General features: G+C 33.0%; 1 long non-coding RNA gene across 1 annotated transcript; it reads right to left on the bottom strand.

The window, feature by feature from the left end:
- Positions 1-3,888: 3,888 nt before the first annotated feature.
- On the bottom strand, positions 3,889-4,418 carry LOC149550940 (uncharacterized). Its single transcript, XR_016353270.1, has 3 exons — positions 4,225-4,418; positions 4,068-4,133; positions 3,889-3,979 (listed from the first exon to the last, which is right to left on the bottom strand). It is a non-coding gene; the product is annotated as an uncharacterized LOC149550940 (long non-coding RNA).
- Between the last annotated feature and the right edge of the window lie 3,155 nt (positions 4,419-7,573).

Raw genomic sequence — 7,573 nt, 5'->3', positions numbered from 1 at the left:
TCTCAGGCACGCTGAACTAGAATGTCCCTAAGGGTCACTAAATGCCATAGGGCTGCAATCTTTGATGGGGCATATCTCAGAGCTCGTGCAAGGTATGGATGAGATTCCAATTCCTACAAGACCGTGTTGCAGAGACCTACAATAACCTCTCTCACTTTTTGGAGATCACATTCCGTTTTCATTCTACAATGCCATCTCCGGTGATGCTAAAACTTGCAGTGTGTGATGGAAGGATCTTAATTATATTGTTGGAAAGCATATCTAGCATGTCATTTTTGGAAAGACAAATCATGGAACTTGGTAAATATTTCATAAGTTAATGAAATGTGTTACTACCAGATTATGTAAATTTAGGATTATATGATCTCCAAGAGTTTGGTTATGTTCTTTAGCACACCTTGGACGCAAGGTAGTGTGTAGCTTCTACTCCCTCTTTGTGAGTAATGTTAGTCACTTTGTATATGTAAATTGGTTTTCAATTGGGTATGTTATTTTCTACCTTAATGGTGATGAAGGATTAGCTTGAATCAACTTGTAACTATCTAGCCACCAGATTTTTTGTGATTCCATCAAATGTGGGTTTTATTCGTATTTATTTATTTATTTTTATTTGTTGTGCTCTTGACCTTTGAGGCTTTGAATTTAAACTTGTGCACTTTGGTTTTTGAAATTTTATGTTCTTGAGGTGGCTAGGAGGTATGTTCTATGTTGCTAGTTATGTGTTGTGATGTTCTCTATCAAGTTCAATGTGGAACATTGATAGAATGTATAAGGGAGTAGATTGCAAAGAACATACCATTCTCCTTTTTGTAATACACTATTTATTATATTTTAATTCCACTTGGACCCATTCCTCTTTTGGCAATCCTTGAGATTGCCAATTCTTATTAATTTGAGTAGAGACAAGATGAACCCGATTAATACAATGACCTATAGATCGAAGGAGGATGGTTAAGAAATGGTCTACCAGAGATCAGCCAAGGATAAGGATAGCATAGTAAGAAAATGATTATTTATCTGGTGGATATAAGTCTTTTATATAACAAACCATTTATATGCATAGTAAAAGAACTGAATATAGATTTGAGACATATTGATCACCTGTAGTCTGATCATCTTCACAGGTATGCAACTTTTGTTTCACTGTTTCATGTGGGTTTATTGAACTTTCTTTATGAGGTCATTTATAGATGGGATGTTCAAAGATTGAGTTCCTATGGGCTATCAATACTTTGACTATACTTTAAGTCAATGATTATCAATATGGGAAATTATGGAACTCGTTGTATTTTGAAGTACTGAGAAGATGGCCTTGCCCTTCCCCAGGAGTTTCAAAAATGGGAGACATTAGGTAAGAGACTGAAAATGTTACTATCGCTTCAACGCACATGACACAATTGGAAATGAAAATTTTGATGCTAATCATTTTGTGATAAGGGAGAGACTAGGGATGATCATTGTTACTATCTCTTTAGTAGTGGATTTTTGTTTTCTCTTGAATTTGGTGTTGGGGGATCAGTGGTAAGTCTCCTTGGATATTCCTTCTTATGATGTTAGTGACAAGTGTTGCTCTTTGAAAACACTTGTACAATCTTTTTTAAATTATTAGATAAAAATAGAGAATTGTAAGTATTAAACATGATTAGCCTTTAGTTCCTAGAAGATCTTTATTTCCCCATCAATGCATTTAGAAAGTTACGTTTTAAGAAGATCATAAATAGAAAAAATTAGAGAAGTGATTTAAACATTTATATTGATTGGAAACATGTGAGTCTTGAGTTTCCTCTACCTTTTAAAGAACGTTCCTTAGCTAGCATACCTAATTCCACATCCCATAAGAGTGTCATTGCGCTACAGATTTAGGAAACCAATTGCTCTAAGATAAAGCTTCCCAGTCAATAATAATCTAGCCTATTGAGGTACATAATACTTCTCAATTAAACTTGTGTTAATTCAGTATTAATTTTGTAATTAACTACAATTTCAATATCTGTGTACAGGGGGTGACTAAGAAAACTATTTGAGGTCTAATTTGAAAATATATTTGTAAGGATCTCAACCAAGGTTCACAACTTCGATGATTAATACATTCATTCAGGCTAGAACCTCACTACAAAAAAATAATATATAAAAAAGGTAGTGAATAACGTCATGTCTAGACCCAAATCAACCAATGAAAGTCAAATCAGCATACTGTGGAACAACAATATATGCATTGAGTGGTTGTCATAAAAAAGCTTTAGAATAAAATTCATGTCTAGAATTAAAAGACCTTAAAGAACATTTATGCTTGTAACACAAATGGCCATTCAAAACTGAATATGATTACAATATGTGAAATAGCATTACAAGAACTTGTAATGCTCTTGTGAACATCGTGTTAATTCTTGTAAGAATCCCTAAGATGCTTGTTATACTCAAAATTTTGTTGAAATTGAATTAATTTTTATCCTGTCAGTTAATTGGCTTAGGGTGATATATGCTTCTTGGATGGAATAACGAGTTCATGATTAACTCTGTATTAAGATTCATAGCATCTTCTAGTTATTTGCAAAGGAAATTTATAAATTAAGCTAATGTCATATGGATTGCTTGGGAAAGATGTCCGTGTTCTTATTGATGGGTACTAATGACTGTCCACATTTAGTTCTTCAATATCCTATTTGAAAAGCTTTCCATAGACATTTCTTTGCCATACTAAGTATTTTTGAAAACATATTTGAGTAGAAGCACTACAGTCGATACTACATGATGTTTTAACAAATAAAGTAATGGGTTAAAGACTATTATTTCCAAGGTATTATGTCATAGTATTTTAATTGTAATGATCTTAGACTAATGATATTCTTGAAGGTAACTTTGACATGCAGCAAGAAAGACAACCTACAACCAAGGCTATATTGTGCCTACAACCAAAGCCATAAATGCTCACAGCCAAAGCCACTAGTGCACATAGCTAAAGCCATGGATGCTTATAGCCAAAGTTACGAGTGTTCACAGCCAAAGCCATGAGTACATGAAGTCAATGATCACAATTGTTTACAACTATTCACCAGAAACAACTTCTTTGCAGTTTTTGAGAAATACTAATAAAGCAAAAAAGAACATCTACTAGTTGGTAGACATAATGGCAACTCTCTAGAAATTGAATTTAATTTCATACATGCACATATCTAATTTAATGTCATACACGAACATATCTAATTTAACGTCATACATGAACAAACATATAATATAAAATGATAACCAATAATGTCATATACATTAACAAACACATAATATATTATGATAACCAATAATGTCGTATATGAACAAACATATCATATATTAACCAATAATGTCATACATCAAATATAGAATGTCATATGTACATCAAATGTATGTCAAATATGTCTCTCTGATGCCTATATATATATATACATGGGGAAGGAAAGAAGTCTCTCTCTCTCTCTCTCTCTCTCTATATATATATATATATATGTATCAAATATCTCAACTACATCTTTTCCTTCCCATGAGGGGAAGGAAACAAGTCTCTCGACGTCCTCTGCCGTCATGTGGAGGGAGACAGTGGAGATGACAGGGCCCTCCTGATGCGCTCACTTGACCTCTTGTTGAGGCTCTTCTCCAGGTCCAACTGATACAAGGAAAGTAGATATGAATCAATATTTATTATACGTTGAAATCAAATAAATGTACACACAAAATATTTTATTTTCTTACCGCCAACAAATAGTCACTCTGTAAGTCCACCTCAAATGCTCGTGGACGATCAGGCGTGACAAGACCCTACAACAATTCAATAAATATAATCACCTATAAATAACATTAGAAATTTTGAGATTAACTATTATAAACAACAACTAAAATGAAGAAAATTCTTTCATACCTCCGTCAGTGGCTGTGAGCTAGCCAAAGTTGCGGCCACTCCACTATCAACAGACTGTCGCAGATGAGGAGGTGTGTCTGACATCATGAGCTGCATGTCATACAATACACATTATATCTAACATGAAACATGGAATAAATATAATCAAATGAATTAAATTAACATGAAACAACTATACCTGTGTGAAGCTCGTATGATGTCTCTGCTCTGTGTCTGTGGTAAAGGTTGAGGGTCTTGTGGAGAACTGATGCACATGCATAATTTTTTTTATCAATCCTTAATATGATTATGCAATAAATATATGTATTAATTAAAATTATTAAATTGATACATACCTTAGGACTCGTCGAAGGGACAAAAAATGGGCCTGGAGGATTGCTGCTAGGCCTAGCAACACTTTGACCCTAAATTTTGAACAATGTCAATAAATGCTAATTAATTAATCATTCACTATACATATGAAATGTGATCAAATTAGTAATTTACCTGTGTGTCAATGCCAAATGTCTCGTTCAGGAATTGATCGGTGACAAGCCCATCATCCGCACCATCTCTGGCATGAGTGCCAAATGTGCATAGGGATCCGCATGAAGTGCACATGTGACCACGATGCATAGAAGGCTCCCCCTCAACTAATGGGCTCATGGAATGGATGAGGGTTTGTTTCAAAGAAGTAATGGTCCCTAGAGTGCTGGCCTCTACATGTTCCTTCACAACTGAAGGAATAATCACATGCTCATGCTGTGGATGGACCACAGGTGCTCTAACTACATTAGGGTCACGATGTGCTCCTGGCCTCTCAAATGATGACCCCCCACCTCTACCCTAGGATTCTAACATATCAAAATAATTGGGGATCTCCCCAAAGACAAACTCACAATATAATTTCTTCAAAAAAATACATGGGGACCTCGTGATTGTTGCAAGGAGGGGCATCAAAAACCATCCACCATCTATCCCAAAAATTATTTCTAATAGCATCGTGTATGCACCAATGGATGGGGAATCGTTTAATACCCTCTCTAATAGTATTTTGCTCATCAGGTTTTCTAAATAATGCACATATACTACCTTTTGGTATTTCTTTTTTTTTAACATCTTCATATGACAATTTATTTGCATAAAATCTTTTTTGTTCATCCCTCTTAGCCTGCCAAATATCTAACTGACCACTAACTAAGGCTATCTAAGTGTTAATGGATTCGAGGGATGATGCCAATTGAGCCCTCATTGGATTGGTTTGTCTGGATTCTTTCAACCGAGCAATGAGTCTTTCTAATTCAGTTTTGCCTCTCTCTATTTCATTTATTATATTTTCTTGTGTGCCTGGCAGAGGTCTTGCAATTGGTTCGGGTTGTGGAATTTGTTGTTCTTCTTGAGGAGGGTTTGATTTTGAGGTTCTTGAGGGTTTTGTGGATTTTTTGGTTGATTATGGACATTTCCTGATAAAAAATCAATTGAAATTCACCTAAATAAACAAATCTAAATGAAATTTCTAAAAACCCTACAAAAGAATATCAAAAACCAATAAAACAATATGGAAAACATATAAAACAATGCAAAGCTAAGTTTATATCACTTACCTCATCGTCGTGGGTGTGCTCTTTGTCTTGGATTTCGTCGGTGAGGATGCATTTTGGCAAATGGTGGTGAAATTTCGCTATCAAACCCGCGTACGCGCTGTTGGAGAGCCAAAAAAACAAAATGAAAATGATGGGCCGTGGGTCTACAACCCATCATATAACTTTTTGGTCACAAAATAATGCGTACGAGCTATGGCTTGGGTGACGCGCTATTGAAAATTAGAAAAAAAAAATACTTGTCATCTTTTTGGCACCACAACTCGGTGCATATGCCCTATATGTGTATATATATATATATATATATATATATATATATATACACACACATACATACATATGTGTATATATCTATATACATACATACATACATACACACATACATACATACATACATACATACATACATACATACACACACACACACACACACATATATATATATAATTGTATACATAAATTATATCCCAATCCTATTACTATTGACTTATAGATGGGAAACTAAAACTTTACCACATAGGGGCTTGCTAGAATCTAAGCAATGGATCTTTGTTCCTAGGTAGGGTGGGGATTAGTGAGCTTGAGCACCTTACGAGACCGTCCCAAGAAAGTCTTAAAGGCCTGGATCTATAAACTTTGAGAGAATCTATTATAAAGTTAGTGTCTAAGCAACTTGATCTAACATTTACTCTTTCCTTCACTAATTTGTAGTAGTAATTAGGTAGGTATGGAGAGTAAAAATGTGCACATATAAATTAAATCTAATAATATTAGTTAGTAATCCTATCACAAAATATTATAATCCAAAACCTAATTGAGAAATCTAGGTTCAATTAAGTCCCAACAAGAGACATTACAAGTGCTATTAGAGATATTATCCTTCCATTCTATGAAGTATGAATATTTATAAATCATTCTAATCAATAAAAATAAAATCTAACAACATATATATCATATGCACACTTTGTATATTATCTATATCCTCATGCATTAATGTGTCATCTTCATGTATACTTTGTGTCTTCACGCATAAATGTGTATACTTTGTGTCTTCATCAATGCGTACGCTTTATGTCTTCATGCATCCATGTGTATGCTACATGTTTTCATGCATCACTTTGTATGGATTGTGTATACTCTATGTCTTCACATATTCATGCATATATTTTTCAAGTGTATTTTTGATATTGCAAGAATACAAATTGAGCATATAAATCTATATGACCTTGATGATGTGTATATTTCTAACCTCATAATCAATTTGAAGGAAAGAAAAATTATACGAAAGGTTACTATCCAATAATACATAGAAACATGGAATTTTTTGAGGACAAGCAATTCTATGATGGTGTGATTGTAATATCCCCCTCTAGCAATGAATTTTAATATTAAATCATAATAGGATTGAAATATAAAATAACATATGATTAAGATTATTAGTAAAATAATCAAGCTTAGATATATAGTGATTATTCTATTATATTAGTCAATAATAATAATAATATCATCATTAATAAAATCTATTAATTATTAATATTATTATTTATAAATATTCAACATATAAATATATATTGATTGCTAATGTTAACAGTAATATATTATTGATTGAGAAAATATATCAATGCTATCAATATTCATTCCATTTTAATCAAAATAACATTATAATTAATAACAATTATTAGTCCTTGCCTTCAAGGCATGAGACTATAGTTTTTACTGCACTCTTTCATATTAGTTAGATTCTTGAAAGAAGTGCTAAGTAATTATTTATGTCTAAAAGCAAAGTTCTTGCATAGTGCAGAATTTTCACTAAAATATTAATTTCAATTAGTGGCTTTCTTATTGGGTGAAGCTATTTTACCAAGAGTCTTTTTGTTTTAATTAGTAAGAATTCTCCAAAATTTATTGTAAGAACAACTGGAATATCTTAGTGAATTACACCTCTATTTCCATTTTATGCACCTATCCACTTCTGACTATGGTCATCTAGAGAAAATTAGTTTTCTCTGAAAAGAATGAGAAATATGGAGTATAAAATAGAATTTTCTTAAAGTTGGAGAACCCAGGTCTGATTATTTTTTCTATTAAATGATATTTTCTGAAC

This window comes from Cupressus sempervirens, chromosome 6 (assembly GCF_028749045.1).
Source record: "Cupressus sempervirens isolate cs-2001-9-10 chromosome 6, ASM2874904v1, whole genome shotgun sequence".
In the NCBI taxonomy this organism is placed as follows: domain Eukaryota; kingdom Viridiplantae; phylum Streptophyta; class Pinopsida; order Cupressales; family Cupressaceae; genus Cupressus; species Cupressus sempervirens.
The sequence above is the reverse complement of the archived record's forward strand: the minus strand, read 5'-3'. Positions and strand labels throughout refer to the sequence as shown.